This window comes from Acomys minous, assembly GCF_964271855.1.
Source record: "Acomys minous genome assembly, chromosome: 11".
NCBI lineage: Eukaryota > Metazoa > Chordata > Mammalia > Rodentia > Muridae > Acomys > Acomys minous.
The window spans coordinates 34809140-34826456 of record NC_140492.1 but is presented as its reverse complement, the minus strand read 5'-3'; the positions used below and the strand labels follow the sequence as shown (position 1 = coordinate 34826456).

General features: G+C 36.3%; 1 protein-coding gene across 4 annotated transcripts in view; it reads right to left on the bottom strand.

Moving 5' to 3' along the window:
* Positions 1–17317, bottom strand: part of EPHA6 (EPH receptor A6) — an 896620-nt gene that overhangs the window by 557689 nt on the left and 321614 nt on the right. The window lies entirely within an intron of this gene.

Below are 17317 nucleotides of genomic sequence, written 5' to 3'. Positions count from 1 at the left end.
TTCTTGTTTTGTTTGTCCCACTAGAAAAAGATGCAGCTTATGACCTTGATTAATTAGGTTTAATGCTAAATTGTAAGTTTTGTCCAAGGAGAGAGACCATGATATGCTCATACAAAAAAAAAAAACCAAAAAAAAAAAAAATTGCTCTCTCCTGAAAATTTAACTGGATAAAAGCACCCCTATTGGTAATTCATACCAAAACCAAAAACAGACTCTACAATTATATTTACACTTATATATGTAAATACAATTGCATTACATTTCAACTTTATACAAATATATATGTGAATATTTATTAAAATTATAATCAATGAAACAGAGGTTATCAGCTTGAGAGTGAGGAGCCTGTGAAAAATTTGAGAGAAGGTAGCTGGGAGGGGCTGGAAGAAGGAAAATCAGGGAGTGGAGTGGTGGTGGATCTAATCCTGTTTCACTTCAGACATATTAAAACATAAAAAAGAATAAATCAGAACATGATATTGATATTGCTTTTCTTCTTCAGTTGTGTCCCCTTGTAAAAACCGTGGCAAAACAGGATAAGTGTATTTTTAAAAAAACCTGCTGGAGTATATTAAAAGATCTTATCTAGTATAGTGCCAAGGCACCTTCTGGGGACACTTACAGCACAGATTGCACACATTTTCTCTGGGGTATGACATCAAGCCTGATTTATCTTCAACAACCTTTGGCATTTACATTTCTGTATTCCAAGTTTCTATTTAAAGATACGGGCTTAATTGGTGCAGCTTTGCCAGGTATCTGTTTTGGGAAGAATCACAGGGCCCACAGATCAGGCTCAAAAAGCACAGTGACACAAGACTCTCCAAATCCAGAAACTTCTCAAGTATGGGACACTTCTGGTCCCAAACATTTCGGAAAATAAATACCCACTGAACATGGTAGCCACTGGGCAGTCAGAAGCACATGTTTGCATGTGTGCAAACACATTTCATAACAAACATGAAATGAAAGAGTAATGAATTTAGTAGATTAAAATTCCCAGGATTAACAAGGCACTCAAAAAAACAAAAAACAAAAAACAAAAAAACAAAAACCCCAAAACCAAAAAACCCCCAAACAAACAAACAAACAAACAAAAAACCAAACAAAACAAAACAAAACAAAACAAAAACAAACCCAAAAAACAAAAAGCACAGTGACAGGCTCTAGAGTAGCCACTGTTCCCTTGAACTCTGCAAGCAGAAGTGACACACTCAGGGAAGAAAACTTATGGTTGCCATAATTAGAACCACTGCTTGTGTCATTCTCCTTTTCTCTTTCTTCAGAGTCAACAATCAGTCTGTCTGCTGCTCAGCTCAGTGTCAAACTCAGTTAGCTAAACATTCTAATAATTATATGCAGCCTATTTTAGGTGAATTATGTTTACCAATATTCATCCTAGTGCAAGTCACATTGGTACCTGTCATGTAGCTCTTGTCTGTTGGTTTTGCCCTTGTTGTCTGATCTTATGGAAATAACTCCTCAGAACGAACTAGTAATTTTTGTGCATGGCGCTTGTGTGATTTATATTATATAAAGCAAGTATCAATAAGTCAGGAAAACTAAAAAGTTGAGAAAATATGCACACACTATATTTGTATTTAAATATGTCATATATTCCTTTGACAGGGTCTTAATAAGTTGAAAACCCGAACGTTTTTATCTTCACATCCTGTATTAATTACTCACTGTACTTACTTCAAAGAGATATAGATTGATCATTTCAAAGGGGTAAGAATAAGAAATTGGATGGGAACACTTACACGATAGGATTCCAATTAGTGTGTTTCTTTATGAATGTGGGCTTTGAAAATGCTTTCCACTCTCTACTCTACTGATGTGTTTTAGGATTATAATCCAGACGCAAATGTTTTGGCTACAAGTTCCATCTCTTCTGAGGAGTAGCTTCTTTGTTCATTGGCCACAGTGTACTTATTGAATACATTACTTAATATTTTATACACTTGTCAGAAATTTTGTATATTTTTGAGAGGATGAAAGAATATAATAATTCTTTAGCTTATATTTATTTGTACAATGTATGAATGTTTAAATATATATTTGATTTTATTTATGTGAATGTACTTCTGTGTACCACATGTGAGCATTGCCACAAAAGGCCCTGGAACTGGAGTAACAGATGATTGGTAGCTCCCATGTATGTGTTTTGTTGGGAACAGAACCTGGGACCTCTGTAAAAGCAACTAGTGTGCTTAACCATTGAGCCATCCCTCTAGTTTTTGTATAGTTTATGTTAAATATATAGCTTATATTAGTGCACATATATATATGTACATATGTATTTTGACTGTTAAGCATGAGTCTCACTTTGAAAATGTGTTAGCATACCACTATATATTGTTGTGTTGGTTGGCATTTGTGATTGATTCAGAAACACCTAGAGATGTGGTAAAGCATAGTTTTAAGGGCTTATCTATACGAACATTTCAAACGAAGATTGCCAAATGAGTCTCAGTACATGAAGCACATAGGAACCATGCAATTGGCAAAAGGCTGAATATCTATCTGTTAGTATTCTGTTTCAGTCTGCCTATCTGTGATGTCATTGCCTACCTGCCCGTGGGTGTGACCCCACTCAGGGCCATATAAAAGGGCAAACCTCCATGTGGCTCTCTCTTACTTCCTCTCCGCTCTCTTTGCTTTTTCTCTCTCTCTCTGGGGTACCCCTTCCCCCCATTTCCCTCTCCCCCTGCTCATTTAATAAACTCCTCTACAACATAGTATCTGCTGCCTGGTATCTTACATCTATCATTGCTAAAACGAATATAACATAGGTGCTGAAACCTGGGACATTCGCTGTTTCTCAAGGCTCCTCCTGGATACCTTCAGAGAATCTCAAATCCCTACGCCCACATTAAGGGTTTCTAGGCTTACATGCCTCTGCAACCAAACTTAGACAATTCCAAAACTGTTTTAATTATTGCCACCAATCGGATAAATGGGAGGAAGTTTCCAAATCCAGATCTTTTCTTTGCTCCCCCATGTTCAAGCCTTTTCTGGGGTAAAATGGAAGGAAGCTCTCTATATCCAGACCTTTTCTTTGCTCTCCCAAAATTTTCACGAATTGTCAACATTGTCTCAAGCCTTTTCTCATTGCTCTCCCAAGAGTTTCGAATGTACACATAAAGGGAACTTTCTCCCTAACTTACTAACTTTGTCTTCTGCCCACATATATATTCCAGTATCCTGTAAGACTTCCTACATCTGGGACATCGTCAAAGCAGCTACCCACAAGTGCTCCTGTCCATCTTCAGAAATCGTACCAGCTGGACTTGCATTGTGTCTCCTAGCTGGACCTGCATTGCCCTTCCCAGCTGCAGATGTTCTCATTCCCTGGACAGCAAACCAGCAGCCTGTTCTTCTCGAATCTGGCCAACATTTCAGCCTTTTAAATACCCTATCGCCGCCCTACTGTCAGCAGGAAGTAGTTAAGATGATTACTTAGCCCCTTATCCATTTGCAAAAGGCTGAAATGGTGTGGTCCAGGCCCGGGACTGACAGCTCCGGGTTCCCCCAGCACTCCTCGGTCCCTATCTGCTGCAGGACTTGGCTGACATAGCCTGCCCTCTACCTTTAACTTTCAGGGCAGAACTTTTCCTTCCCCTTCACTATATAATTTGAGCATTTTGTTGCGATTGCTTTTTTTTCTATCTGTTTTCTCCATTACCTACATTTATATACTTTAACATACCTTATATAAACAATCCAACATTACTCATTTTTTAATTATAGGAAAAAGTAGGAATGTTAATATTCTGCTTCAGTCTGCCTACCTGTGATGTCATTGCCTACCTGCCAAGGGGTGTGGCCTTGCTGAGAGCCATATAAAAAGACAAACCTCCACGTGGCTTTCTCTCCACTTCCTCTCCTCTCTTTATCTTCTCTCGCTACTTTCTCTCTCTCTTTGGGGTACCCCTTCCCCTTTTCCCTCTCCCCCATGCTCAATTAATAAACTCCTCTACAACATAATATCTGCTGCCTGGTGCCTTATATCTATCATTGCTAAAACATGTATAACACTATCTATCCTAGATAGAGCAAAAACAGTAACAACAACAACAACAACAAAACCAAAACAAAGGGAGGTTGCATTGCTTTTTGTTAACTATATCACATTCTAATCCTGCCTCTGAATATCAGAGCTCTAAACACTCTTACTCCTGTCCTCTGAAACTGCTTGAGCAGGTCATGGGGTCCTCATAACTTTATAGTTAAACTGAACAGAGCTACTGATATTCTAGGTTCTATAGCTTGCCAGCAACTTGTCCTGGAACTTATAGGATCAGTGCCCCAATTTGCAGTGATAAGTTGACTAATGTGTGTCTATTTAGTGTGTGTGTGTGCATGTGTGCGTGTGTGTGTGTGTTGCATATATATGCCTGTTTCTGTTTCTGTCTCTCTGGATAGTCTTAATAAAATATATTAAAAATTTAGCATATTTAAAAGATGTTTATAATATTTTGTAGTTATTATTATTAGGGGATTTAATGTGTCTCAAGTCTACTTATCTACTTGTAGAGAGTGTAGCCTATGAAAGTAATGAAAGAGGACAGATACAAGTTAGACTAATGTACAAAATCACATTCTATTGAAGAATATACAATAATTTTGTTGTCAAGGTCAAAATCACTTTTTAAATCATTCATTACCTGAAGGCCAATTCCATGACAAAAATGTAAGTTTCTTGATTATTTAACACTGTGATAGTTTACTTGTGCTATGGTACTGGCCACTTAGGCAACAGGAAAGTAGATTGATGAAGTTATTATTCAAAGCAACCCAGCAGAGATAATGAAAGACAGTGAAACTGTAACTACATCTCAATTATATAGATCTAAGACTTTATTTTTAAGGAATGATAGTTTTGGAATATAATAGTCAAATAAAATATACTCAAGCCCACAGATACATATCTGAGGCCACAAAAAAATACTTCAAGCTAATTTAATTTAGTACAAAAAAGTCCCTCCTATGTGGTATCATGTCAATTCCATCATTGGTTTTCACTGTGTTACAGCATTTCTTATTTCTGTCCTGTAAGATATTGGTCAGAAATCTTAGACCAAGGAGGAAATATAATATAGCTATTTAGTTCTTATTACACTATTTTTTTCTGAAATAGTTATAAAGATGAGAGTTTTGGAACCAAGGCCAGGAAACTACTTAGTTTCTTTCCTGCTTTTCTTGCTTGCTAAATAAGTTAACAAACATTGCTATGACAGTTTTGTGTATCAGTAACTGTACAGAACTCCCCATGGCATACAAAAGAGACAAGGATCCTTAATACTCTTAAGCACTTCAGATGTCCACAGTATTATCATTAGCTGATGATTTACACTGGTTAGCCAAGGCTTCATGGTAAACTCTCAAAATAGTCTGTTTGTGTCATGTTATTCAGCACCCACAGTAATGGTGTCATACTCTATTATGGTTTCCACTTTTATATTTCATGAACATTAAGCCATATAGGCCACCAGTTATCAAGAGACAGAGTTCAGAGCTGCAGGGTTGCTCAATCACAGTCCATAAAGGAGTATTCAGGAACATGGAATGTCTCTCTGCTGAACATGTATAGAGTTTTTTTCAATATTATTAACTAAAAATTACAGCAGTATAACCATTATTTGTAAAAGAAAAGGGAAGAATAATTGTGTGACAGGAGGAAAGAAAAGGAAAAATACTTGAAAACTCAAGACAGTTCTGCTGAATATAATACCCACACCACTTACTGAAGATGGAGAGGTTGTGCTGGTGCCTACAAAGACCCTTAAGCCTCATGTTCTAGCATCATTGGCATGGGACCATAGGCTCAAGGCTGCCAAAAGAGAAATGTAACTACCAAGCCAGCCACAAAATTTTTATCTGCCTGTAAAAATATGCTAGGGGACTGGTGGCAAAAAACTTGTGGCATTAACCAATCATTACCTAATTTGACTTAAGGCCCACTCCATGAGATGGAGCCCAATATCCAAAAGTGCTTGGGTAACAAAGAACTGGAAACAAGAAGTCCCAGAGACCTGAGTAAACAAGTAATACAGATCTTTTCTAAAAAGGACCAGTAAAATGACCTCTAATGATATTCTCTTACACTGCCGTACTCAGCCATCATCAGAGAGGCTTCCATCTGCAGCAGATGGTAATAAATATGAAGACCCACAGGCAGACATTACACAGAGAGAGACATTACACACTATTATGGTTTCCATTTGTATATTTCATGAACGTTAAACCATAAAGGCCACCTTGGCACATAGAGTTCTAAATAATTGTGGAACGAATAATGGAAGTGGTAAATTATCTCTTCCTCTTTCATAGCATCAAATATGATAGCTTCTAAAACTTATTGTCTATTAGAATTAATTATTAAGTAATAGCACCGATGATTTAAAATAGATTGTATATTAATATGAGTTAGATAAATTAGGTTTGTATTCATGCAAAGTATCTCAATGAATACCATTAAATTGTTCAACTTTGATAATAGTACTAAGAAAAAGGATTCACTTATGACATCTCAGACTTTAAACCATAGAGATTTATCAGCCACTTAACATTTACATAAATTTTATTTAAAAAAACAGTAACTATTCAGTCAATACTCTATTTTAGTAGGTATTATTTTAAGCAAAAATTTAAATTTAAATATTGATCTTTCAATAGATATTAGAGTTTAAATGAATAAAATAACCACATAAGGACATTTAAAAATTAAATTTTAGAATCCAACTAAAGCAGAAAACACAAAAGCTCTACTCTGAGGAGTCTTTATAGACTGTTGAGATGGAGGTAAACTGGTTTGGACACAGTCCATGTATTTTATTATAGGCTATGGTTAAGGACAAGATAAGAGATACCCAGAAATATAAGAGAAGGAAATTTCTGTTTTTATTTTATTGTGGAATCTACTTTTCTACCATCAAATGTTGTTGTAATTGGAAATCCCAGATCATTCTATTTTGCTGATAAAGACTAAGGAGCCAGATGTTGTGGTGAAAAACCTGTTAACTCAGAGAGGCACAGAGAGCACCCAGCTGAACTTCCTATTCAGCTCGTGTGCCAATGGAGAAGGCCAGAAAAGGCTCATGAGCTCTGCGGACAGCCCAGGAGGAAAAGGCCAAAAAACCAACGCCAAAAGGCTTGCTAGCTCAATATGCCAAAGCCAAAGGCTAAGGAGCTGAGGAACTCAAGAGCTAGACATCTAAGAGCCAAGCTAAAATCCAAAGCTAAAGAAGCCTAAAGCCTAAAAAGCTAAAAGTACCAAAGACCTCTCCTACCTCTACAGGCTGTCCAAATACTCAACTCAAACTCCCTCCTACTCTTTAATCCCGGTCAGGTGGTTTCTTATTCTGCCTCTTGATTTCGGATTAACTTTATTAAATCCTGTGTCCAGATAGCCCTTGGATTAAAAGTGTGTGTTAGGGCTGGCTGAACAACACCTTAATCATATTTTTACAATAAACTAAAAGCTCTTGGATTAAAGGCATGTGTTAGGACTAAAATACACCAAACAAAAGATGGTGTTTTACAGTTTACAATCTCAGGGATCACTCTGGGATCAAAAGTCCTGCAACACAAGTGGTCTGCCCTTCATTTTCATCAAGACAAGTTAGCACTGTATGTTGGTACAAATTATCAGAATTCACATTGCCTAATGTAACAACTTTTGCTCAGTGATGAATAGCACTTTCGTATGTAGGATCCAGGCATGGGAGACCCAGTTTTCAGTGAGTCAGTTTTGAGGTGGAAGAACCTGCATGTGTGGAAGCCTGTTGAGAAGTGGTTAGGGAAGTGGGACTTCATTTCTGGAAGAGATTTAAGTAGCACTTATTACACCTTGGTTGATTTCTTGCCTCACAATGTGATATTTTCCTCTCACAGGAATTCCTGTAATGAGACCATCTGACATGGGGCACCAGAAATAGCAAACACAAAGGCCGAACATATCAAGTTCTGCTCTAGAAACTGAAAAAAAAATGTGAATTAAATAAATATTTTTTCTTACGAAGTTATCTTTTCCAAATATTTTATTATAGTAACAGAAAAACAACCAGTTCAGATAGTGCTACTTATAGAATATTGCATGTGAATAATGTATTAGTTTTAGGAGATTGCATTATTCTCTGCTAAAGTCTCATGATTTATCTTATAGGAGAATTATATACTCATTTGTGGTAATTTCTGTATGTTAGAAGCAGAGTTCCTTTCCTTATTTTTCCTGGATGGATTTATGAAGGGTTTGGGGTGGACTTACTGTGCTTCTCAAATGTTCTTTCATTATGGCTAGACAGTTATAAGAGGATTTTAAAATTAGCCTAGGACCAGGCATGAAATAGAACAGCAGCTGATTGGCAGTGGTCACACAGCATAAGGAAGATACAAAATGTTATTATGATCATTTGCTCTAAGTTGGGGGTTATTGTTTTGGAAGAACAACATGGCTCACTCTGACCAGTAAAGGGCTCCTAAAGTTACTCAATTTGCAGCCTGGACAATTGTGTGAATGGAGACTCCATCACTGTATTCATTTTATTCAAGATTCTTCTAAAAATAATGTTTTTTTCTTCTTAAAAAATAATGTTTCAAAATTATCAATCAAGTATGAATAACTGTGGATTTTGTTAATCTGATTGGAATACTTTTTTAATTGATATTTTAACTTGATGTTACAATTGGGAGTTAGAAACAGTCTATTTGGAATACAAGATTATCAGCAGAGCCTCTCATAACTCCCATATCCACAGATTTGTCACTTTGCTAAAGAAATGCAAGGGCAATTCTAACTACAGTAGAAAGAAGCATAAATGTTTCACTAAGTATTATGCATTCTTCAAATATAAAGGCATTTTAGGTATAATGAATTATTTACAGTATGAGGATATTCAGAGCTAAGAATCATGTCTAGTGCCCTTCATAACAGCACTTGAATGTCTGCACACAATGACAGCAGATGGTCTTGCCAAATGCCTGTTCCATTACATTTAAACCTTCCTTTGGGAGAGCAATTGCTGTCTACAATAAAGCAATTACCCAGATTCAACTATAAGAAACATAGCGGTCCCGTAAAAGGCAAACTCTTCATGAATGGCAGAGATAGTTTTTCACGCTTTGTAACTATGTGGAGATGTGTGATGCTCTTGTTCTTTTACATTGTAACCAGATGTATCTGTGTTATTAGACCTTACTGCCAATGTGGTATTTTCAGACAAGATACAATGCAAATTGTATTGACTACTTAAAAATATATTTTCAAAGCAATCATTAATCCCCAAAAGATATTTTCGTGTCGGTCTGCAATATAAGCTCTTTTAGTTAGTTTCTAGATAATTTGTCCCATACTGTGGGGTCTATTGGTGCCAAAAAAGTTCTTTCCCTCCTGTAAAAGAAAATTACCCTTAGGTCTCATGGTGAACTCAGGCAATAGCAGTCACTCCTAGTCATTGTCACTTTAGTTCCGACATCCTGGCTCTTCTCTGAGCATTTCCTAGTTCAGATATTCCCCATTCATGTTTAAAACAAGAGACTGATATTTTGCACACATACTTGCTCTGCTTGCTTTTGCCATATGACCCTCATGGTGGGAACAGAAATCTGATGCCTGAAAATTGGTTTCTGATTTAAACATGTGCCATAACAACCCTTATGGGGACACACACACACATACACACACACACACACACACACACACACACACACACACACACACCACAATAAAAAGGAAAAAAAGGACTTTTTTTGAGAAAGAGGCATAATATGATGATGCAGGTATGTGGTGAAAATATTATTATACTCCATTTATTGGTGTGTAACATGGGCCTCTGATATCTTGAATAACACATAGACTATTTGGTGCACCATACTGGGAGAAAACAGCATTTAAGTTCTGTAAATTTCAATTTAAGTTTTCTATGATATCACTGGATGAACTTAATTTAGTATCATAAATATACAACAACTCTAGTGGATATTCTTGTCTCAATATTTATTTTCTTAATATGTAAAGTATCTTAAAATTAATTTATTACAGTGTTAAGATACAAAAGTCTTCTAATTTTCCTTTGCTATTACACAATCAGTAATAAAGAAACCTTAAAGTATATAAATCACAGATATATGTGCAATGCAGCATAAGTCCATTTTATTTACATTATGCATAGATATTTACAATTTGGAATATATTAAAATTTGAGTTTACCATTGTGTAAAAAGAAAGCACATTTGGTAGAAACTTTCCAATTTTCCTATATTTTTTCTTTAGAGGGCAATGCTGAGTAATAAATCCAAGGTATGCACCTGCTGCAGGGACCATTAACATCCATTCTAATTGATTCCTTGGAATTTCTGATGTAGCCAGGCAAGTTGTTGCCATTGCTTAAGGAGTGTGTACATGAGGATGAAATTCTGCATTGCACACATGTATCTGAACATAAGTTATATGTAAACATTGGGAACTCGAATTTCTAAATAGCTATCAATTCTTCTTACCAATTGAGCTAATTTTTTAAAGATAATTAAGCTTTGCCCGCCTTTTAATTCTATTTCTGAAATTTTTGTTAAGAAATATATTCATCTAATAACAATTATGCTTTAACACTGGGTCCTATCTAGGATATAAATTTTAGCGTGCATTTTACAATCTTTTTTTAAGGTGATTCATATTGAAAGCCAAGTGTTTTTTATAAAGATCCTCTTTTCTTTTATATCAATACTAACCAGTAAAATACAAGTGTGGTTCATAATAAGATGTAATTTTATTACAGTGAGGAAAGTGAAAGAGATTATGCATTTTAGGTCAAACAATAAAATCATAGATTCTCCATTTAGACTTGTCTCTAATCATTTATGTGATGCTTGTTAAACACTTGAAAGGCAAGCGATGGTTATATGCAAGCTACATGCTGATTCTGATCCTGCCAGCATTTACACATGTTGACTGCAGTGAACAGTGCACATGATGGCTACTGAACATAGCTAACTGATCAGCAAGTCTGCATCTACAAAGCATATGAAACACCTTTCATTTTTTCCTTTTGTGTGAAAAAGTACAATTGTTTAAAAGTCTACTATCTATATAACCATGTTATGTGATTTGCTAGACTCAGAACGATTGTTAGATTGTAAAGACTATTTTAACAGCTAGGTAGTATCATGAAATACAGGACAGATGAAGTAATAACAGAAGTCACAAAACTCTGTTGTACGGCAGATTCCTCTTAGATAAAACTTTTCATTTTGGATAGAAAGTACAATCATTTCGCTATGTAGGGAAGCTCTTTAAGCTAAGAAAGTAAACAAATCGAAGTCTTCAGGAAGTGCCCAAAACTGAACAGATTAGCTCAGTACCTCTATTATCAAGCATATTTATGCTGTAAAAATTGCTGAGCTGCCCAGAAAAGGCTCAAAACATCTGTGCTATCTGAAGGAAGCAGAAAGTAGCCAAACCACCTGGAGGGGCTCAGACTCTGAATTGATTGAAAGAGACAGTCTCAAACCTTTTGAGCTTGCCTGCATGTTGTCCAGAAAACTAGTTTTCTAACTTTCTTAAGCTTTAACCTATGCTGGCTTTGATGACCCAGCTGGTTTTGAGTCGTTTCTGCTTCTATAAGCTATAACTCATATTACCTCAGTAAAACTCATTAATTCACCAAGCTGTACTTTGGTAGTATCCATACTTTGGGATGTGTTGTTTCCCTATCATGGTGAGAAAATATTTGTTTGTATCTCTCCAGGAAGAGTGTTATACAACAGACAGAATGAAAAAAGTGTTAAACAAATACAGCATCGGGATTCTAGTATTGTCTACACTTATTTTAACAAAGTGGAAAAGGTATTGACTGACATGTTGTAGAGAGAAAAATTGACAAAGCAGTAATTAGTTGGAACGGAAGTAATTCATAAAATCATGTCTGTGGTGAGCTTGGTGACTCCATTAGTTTTGCAGACGAACTGAAATACACAAAGGTTTGTGTAGGTGTTGAATCAACATCCAGGTAATAGGAGAGATCTAACCACATTTTTCATAACATAGTCTTTTTAAAATCTAATTTGGACACAACACCATTTTACTCTTTATCCTCTCTATATTTTAATGTTCTATAATTTTCCTTTCTGTTCAATTATTCAACATTGTTCATAACATATTTGATATCTTGCTTTAAAGTATAACATAATTAGTATGACTGTGATAAAGGAAGTGGCTTTGCTACAATCAACAGTCTTGCATAAATATCTCTTAATTATAGGATACAAAAGAGCAAAGATGTGGAAGTACCGAATCTTAACACCAACTACAAATGTAGAATCTATTGTTTTGCTCCACTGTATAAATCACAAAAGAAAGAAGTGCAGACTCTTTGCTACTCTGGTCATGGATCACAGTTTGTCAAGCACAGCCTTGGAAAGGAGTACAAGCCCCAGATAAAGCCACATTCTGCTTCCCAGTCATTGTGGCCATTAATCGTCAAGGTTACTGATGCCCTCAGGCAGGTTGTTGAGAATTTTTGAACTATAATTTCTCCTTCCACATCATTCATTGAAGTGCTAATGGCATCTACCTCTCAGATGTAATGTGTGTTTTAATATTTTTAGTATAGTGTTTGACACATAATACAAATAATCAATATATTTTATCAATTAATAACAAAGGTATTAAATGTGATTATATAATATTGATGTGTTATATATTTGCTGGACATATAACAGTAATAAATTATAGATTGCTACACATATAAATTATAATAATTTTAATAAAGATAACATATTACATTGATTTTAGAAAGAAAGATAACTATTTTCCCTTTGAACTTTTTCCTCCCAAGGTAATTTGAATCTATATTTTAGTTCCAGGAGATTTAATACTTCCCAGCAGTCATAAATTCTCTATAAGTTCCAAGATGTAATTAGAATCTTTATCTAGGTTTTAAGTAGGGACACAGAGGTCCTAGTAGTTCTAAACTTAGAGCAGCAGACTTATGTGGAGTGTGTTCTGGTGCTAGGACTGACAGAAAAAAATGTCAAGTATATTTAGCTGGAAGATAAAGTTAATTAATATTTTTCTCTTGTTTTATGAAACCTAGGGTAGTATCTCTGTCTTGCTATAATCTGTTGCTCATTCTAATTTTGTAGAGAACGTACCAAGTTCTCTGTAAGATATAATGGAATAGTCCACATTTCATCAAGTTACTATCATGTTACAAAATAGAGAAATATGTTTCATGGTTATAATCCAAGTGAATGTCCTGTAAAATGGTGCTAATGAGGAGGTTCTACAAGGAGTAAGGATAAAAAAGCTACAATGGAAAGTAAAAGCCATACAGAATGGACTGGTTTTCAGTAGGCAGAAATATAAAAGCACTGTATTTTGGAAAATAGGAAGCCCTATTAAAGAACTGAATTCAGTGTACAGAAAATTGGCTGTTTGGAAGGAATAATTCAAAACAAGACAAGAAAATGAAACTGAGTTCTACCTCCAAGTGTGTGGCTTCCTTCTACACATGGGCTGCTTGCCAAGTTCAATTTACTCGTATTTATATCAGATTACAGAAGTGCAGGCAATCCATGATTCAAATACTACCAATGAGGAGTGTTGAATTCATTAAAATGTGTTTTTTAATCAATGAAAAATGGGGAGAGATTTCATCCAAAACTAGACATCAAAAAGAACATCTGATAGCATAGTGTAGTGAAGGCAACAGGTTTGAAATTAGAAGATGCTAAAGGAAACTCAAATCTATCTATGACTAAGTGAAGAAGTGAGCACTGAAGCTTATAAATAAACTCCGTAATCCTCCCTCCAACTGACCTTATTATACTGATGCAAGATTATGGGCACTAAAAGGAAGGAGAGTATGTTGGGTAGTTTTATTTCAGCATGAAACAAGCTAGAGTCATCTGAAAGAGGCATCATTAATTGATGAAACACCTTCATAAGATCCAGATAGAGAGCATTTTCTTAATTAGTGACTGATGAGGGAGGGACCAGCCCATTGTGGGTGGGGCCATCACTTTGCTGGTGTTCCTGGGTTCTATAAGAAAGCAGACTGAGGAAGACATAGGGTGCAAGTCTTTAGGCAGTACTCCTCCGTGGCCTCTTCACCAGCTCCTGCTTTCAGGTTCCTGCCCTATTTGAATTTCTGTACTAACTTCCTTCAATGATGAGTAATGAAGTAGAAGAGTAAGTCAAATGAACCCTTTGCTCACTAACTTACTTTTAGTCATCACGTTCCATCAGTGTTCATCCTAACTAGTACAGGGAGGGAGGCAAGGAAGAAGAGGAGAAGGAACAAGTGGAAGAAGGGGAGGAAGAGGATAAATATGAGTAGGAGAAGGAGAATGACAAGAAAAAGGAGAAAGAACAGGAGGAAGAGAATAAAGAGGAGGAAGAGAAGAGGAAAGAGACTGAGGAGGATAGCACCACCTTAGGTACAGTGACAAGAGCGTTACTCATGGTTCCAGAAACTAAGTAAGTATCCACATCCATTTTGGTTCGTCAAATTCCAGTTTCTGCAGTAAGGTGACACTGCACACTCAGTAGGTTGAGTTACAGGAGGTGAGTCTGAAGCCTTAGCTTTAGGTAGTAGAGCCACCTAACTCATTTTCTCGAGTGAAACACTATTTTACTGCACAGTTAAATGAATCTACCTTAGACTGCAGAGGCAAACAGTATCTCTTTAGTGTGTGGTTGTAACCATCACAGGTGTCTTTGAGGGGAGACAAAATAATTAGCTTGTGATAGACACAGAAACAGGAGACAGAAATGGCAGAGCATCTTCCCCAAATAGTGTAGAATTGAAGGCTCTGTTCAAAGAATCTGTGCAGTCATAGCAGGTGTCTGTAAGTTATTCACTCAACAGATCAAATACTCCATCAGAACAGACGGCCTCTTGTTATATTTCCCAACAAGAATAGAAATAATTATTATTTTATTGCATCTATGACAAAGTTCATCTTAACTTAGGAGGGAAAAGTTAGATTTTTAAAACAACGAGCCTCAGAATTTAACATTTCTGAATTTTTCTCACAAATGGGAGTTGCACTTACAAACCCAGTGAATTAAATTCTTAAAGAGAGTTCCTAACATCCAAATAAGATCTAATTAATTCATATATAAAGTTTAGCACTATGGAACAAAAACTCAGTCAATAAATATAGAATACGAATCACTATTGTCACTGAAGCAGAACATTAGAGCAATGGGGGATTCCTTTTGTTGGTGGGAAAGGTAGTGTTGGGACAGGGTCTTACCACATAGCACAGGTTGGCTTAGAAGTCATATTTCTTCTGTATCAGCCTGCTGAGTACAAGGATTATAGATCTTTTCCATCATGATGGGTAGCATGTTCGTTCTGATGTGTCCTGCATTTTATTAGTTCAGGAGAGTAGAGAGGCTTGTGAATGAGTTTGTTGCCCAGTAAAAGCATCATAACCAGGTACTAAATGCTCTCCTTATGTTTACTTTATAGAAAATAGAGATACAGCCAATAGTGTTTCAGAAGAAGAAGAAGAAGAAGAAGAAGAAGAAGAAGAAGAAGAAGAAGAAGAAGAAGAAGAAAAAATCCACATTTTCTATACCTTTTTAAAGTGCTATACAATGAATAATTAACCACTCCAAGTAATACTATATTTTATTCTTAGCTTCTTGGTAGTGATTTCAGTCTTTGGAGAGGTTGGCTATGGACCAACCTGATAGTAACAGTGCATGGTGTGCATAAAAACGGTTCAGAGCCACATGCAGTGAGCAGTTCAGTGCTGATCTGTGATCACCTACACTTCTGCAAGTATGGGAGGATGAGATAAACGAGATGTCTAGAGACTCAACCACCTCCTCCTGCAGCTATGACCAGTAGAGAAGACTGAGTTACAAATAAAGGTAACTTAGTTTTTGCAGATATGATGGGTAGGATCAAGATATATTCGAGTTCATTGTCTGATCAGAACACGTCCCATCCTTTATCTCCCAAGACTGTACTTGCTACTGCATACTGAAGGCAGTAGAAGATAGAAAGACAAGAGACCATTTCTTTCTAAAATCTTTTATAAAGATCTCTTGATCTTTTCATGAGGAAAGGACCCCCATGACTTAACTGCTTTTCAGAAAAACTTACATCTTTGGTCCACCATAATGAACAGTGAATTTCAACTTCAATTTTAAAGGAGCACATATTCAAACCATCCCCTATATCATAGAGCCTTCTGCACATAGAGTGTCTGCACATTGAGACTTAAAAGAGCTTACTTGATTGGCAACACTACCTCAGGATAAATACTGACGCTACTGTACAGTTAAAATGATATTAAATTTCAGTTACAAACCCACCAGACATTCCTCCTCTGAATGATTTAACTCCTATACATTTCTCAGGATTGTTTGTAAATGTAAGTAATTTCACATTACGAAGTCTTTGTTCTATAGAGGTTTATATTTCTCCCTTAGAACTATTAGCCTTTGCGTGGCTCTAAAGAACATGAAAAATGCAAATACAGTCCCTTGTTGCCTAACAAACTTGAGAACCTTTCCTGACGTAAAATTAGAAAGTCATATCTACTCCATCTATTCACTCATTTTTTACAAAGAATGTTATTAGCTACAATAAATATGGACAAGCCAGTAGAACATAGATGCCTGCAATAATGGCATGAAAGACAAAAATGACATGCCACCATTATCCGTAAATGCTTATGATGTGCCTCCTGGGCAAAACCTGTGCAGAGCCTACTTTCCAGCCATGTGGTTTTAGATCCAGCCACAGCAATTTCAGCCTCAGAGTTTCAGACTGACTTGGGCGGGCCAAGTGCATCAAAGTCCTCTAGGTAGCCTGCACGAGAAAATATGTTCTCATTACTTCCCCTTAGCACTGCAACCTGGTGACAGGTCTTCTTTTAGTCATGGGCTAGAGGAAGCAAGCCAGAAAGTCCTGTCATCTTCTAAATTCACAGCATGGTGCCGTAACATTTCTTTAAGCCTCTCTCTTTTATTTTTGCCTCTTACTGCCAGTCCAACTGTCAAAGGCACAGCGGGAGATGAAAATGAAGAGAACCATCAAAGAAACCCGTGTGCAGAATCTCCCTATAGGAGACCTCTGCAAGAGGGGTACAAAAATGAAAATGGCTCCGTTGACATTTGCCCTCCAGAAAAATGTTAATAAAAGAGAAAAACAAATGTATGCCTGCCCACCCCTCAAATGTGCCCCCCTGACATCAAGAAACAGAAGGTTTAGCTTATGGTATAGTTGAAAAGGTTGATTGCTATAACATATTTTTGCTGCAAAGGTTGTTAACAGTATAAAAGTTAAAAATATCT